Here is a 2565-nt window from a genome sequence, read left to right on the forward strand (position 1 = left end):
ATGTGTTGTATTTATTAACCATCTGAATATCTGGATCCTGTAATTTACATTTCTACCATCCCAAAAGCCAATTCCCAATCAGTAGATTTGCCCTTATTTCTTAGATTGGGAGATGTTGTCAGCGGTTTCAGAAATTCTACAGTGGTGTCCGTGCTAACTCAGTCAGGTCCGGACAGCTTGGGGCTTGACAGAAGTCTTTTTCAGGTTCAGATAATAGGTTACTAATAATAAATCACTCTTTGAGTCTTGTTTTCAGAGAGGTTTAAACACATCGCCATTTGAAATGGTTTCGCTTTATTAAAAAAAAAAACATTTGAAATGGTCTCGCTTTATTAAAAACAAAAACTCATAAGCAATAAGCAAAAGTAAAAGCGAGTAAAGTCTTCACCCGAGGTGCGGCAAAGCAATTCTAACAAAAGCATCTCATTATATAGTAGGAGACGTTTACAAAATTTCTCCTTAGTAAAGCATTCATTAAATCATACCCTTATTGGATACACAAAGCTTAAGCTCAAAATTAAGGCACACCCTTTTCCCCTGCAGCTCTACAATGGGTTATATTTGTCACGATTACGCAAGCTTAAGCAGAATTACTACACACACACACACACAACCTCCAAACTATATGAGGGGGGGTCGTCATTGTTATGATTACCTAAACACAAACACAGGAAGCCTAACCTTTATCCTACTTACAGCTGCACATTTCTTCAGGTTATAATAGCAACACCTTTTGAAGGCGTAAGCAAGGCACACAGCATTTTCCATCTTAACAGTTGTTAACCAAGATAGTGACACCTGTTATATGTTGCTTTGACAGGATGTTGTCTGATAGGATGTCAGCTAACTGCCTAGAGGCCCCCTCATGTGTCTTTGGCAAATGAGGTTGACCTTCTGAAACTTCAGAAAGTCAGCGCCGTTTTCAAAGTCCTCATTTCTAAATTAAAATCATTAACTTCAATTGATTGTTTCACCCGTTTCATTAATCGCTTATTTATACGCTCATGTTGACGAATTAACCGAATCAGATCTTTAGCTGTGGAGATGAGTTCCCCCTTCACCCGGTCTCTGTCATCTTCAGTTTCTCCGCTCCACCTTATTCTTCTTTTTGACGGCCTTGTCGGTTGGTTATAAATGCTGTTGAATAGACTTTCTAGTCTGTAATATTCTGTTTACACCCCCAGTCTCCAGTGAATCCATTAGCATATTTCCGGCATCTTCAGCTGTCATTCAGAGCTTTCTTCAGCATTATTGACACTGTATAGTAGGATATTCCTCCTGCTGCCACACTGCCAATAATGGGAATTAAGCTCACAACATATTCAGCTACACTTAAAGACATAGTCAGTAATGAAGTCTTCAGCAAGGTTAATATTGTATCTTGGTTTATCCCATGACGCAGTGGTGACTTCATCAGACTCTTCAACTCCTCTACCGGTTTCCCAGATCTTTCACTCAGCAGCTGCAGGGATTGATCATCCAGATCAAATGCACTGTAGTACTTTTTCAGCTCTCCTGCAATGATGGCTAAGTCCACAGCAAATGAAAGACCAGGAACAGGAATTGTAGCCATGCAAGCAGAGAGGAAGGCAACTTTTCCAATGTTTTCCTCTAGAGCTTTCTTCTTTTTTTCATTAATTTCGTGTGTGATATTCGGCAAAGCTAACATCAGCACACGTCTCTTATGCCGTGGAAGCTCTTCCTCCATCCTCTCTTGTAGCAGATTGAAATCATACTTTCCTAGCTTCCAGCCAGAGATCAGGAACACGACAGGACCCTCTTTCGGAATGTCTTTCAGACCTAGACAGAATAAAAAGTAAAAAAGAAAAAGGGCTATGTTTTTGTAATAATTAATGTATCTTAATAAATAGGATGATACATATTATTATCAGTCTTTATTTTTAACATGAGCAATATATACAGTATATAATCAATATAATTTTTTTTTTTTTGTAGTTTAAATTTTCAAAACATTTAGAGGAAACAGTATTAAAATTACACTGGAGACAAGTAGCCTGTTTTTTTTTTACCAAATTCTTCTCTGTAATCCAGCAAGAAGACACTGACAGCAGCATATGATCTGAAATGATGAAGCCTGGTTGCACAGACTGAAAATTTCCACTGGGCACTGATCTAAAAACAACACAGAGGGATCCACCCAAGTGTCACACAACACTTTGACTCTAACTAATAAGTCACTATAGGAGCAAAAGTGAGAGGCACGTAATATTGCTGATGTCTGCACATAAACATTGTGTTCAAACCAAATATTTTTTTCCTAACCAGATGAAATTTCTACATTTTCCAAGTTAACAGAATGTGTAAAAGACATTAAAGACTGGATAACCAATGTGAAGGAAATTTTTTATTAACCCTTTCGCACGCGAGTTTAAAATATTCTAGCTGAGCCCCCAGCGTGAGTTTTTTTGCTGCTTCAGCATATGGTACATTATCCAAATAAAAGTGTGTTCAACAAGCTAACAGAAGTCGATCCTTTTCTTTGCTGAAAACTTTTAAATGACAAAGTATAATTGTTGTAATTATAAATATAAATGTTTCCATGGC

General features: G+C 37.6%; 1 pseudogene; it reads right to left on the bottom strand.

Annotated features, from left to right (window-relative positions):
- Positions 1 to 1176: 1176 nt before the first annotated feature.
- LOC107719935 (interferon-inducible GTPase 5-like) lies at positions 1177 to 1800 on the bottom strand (annotated as a pseudogene).
- Between the last annotated feature and the right edge of the window lie 765 nt (positions 1801 to 2565).

This window comes from Sinocyclocheilus rhinocerous, unplaced genomic scaffold, assembly GCF_001515625.1.
Source record: "Sinocyclocheilus rhinocerous isolate Xijiao unplaced genomic scaffold, SAMN03320098_v1.1 scaffold11748, whole genome shotgun sequence".
NCBI classification, from domain to species: Eukaryota; Metazoa; Chordata; class Actinopteri; order Cypriniformes; family Cyprinidae; genus Sinocyclocheilus; species Sinocyclocheilus rhinocerous.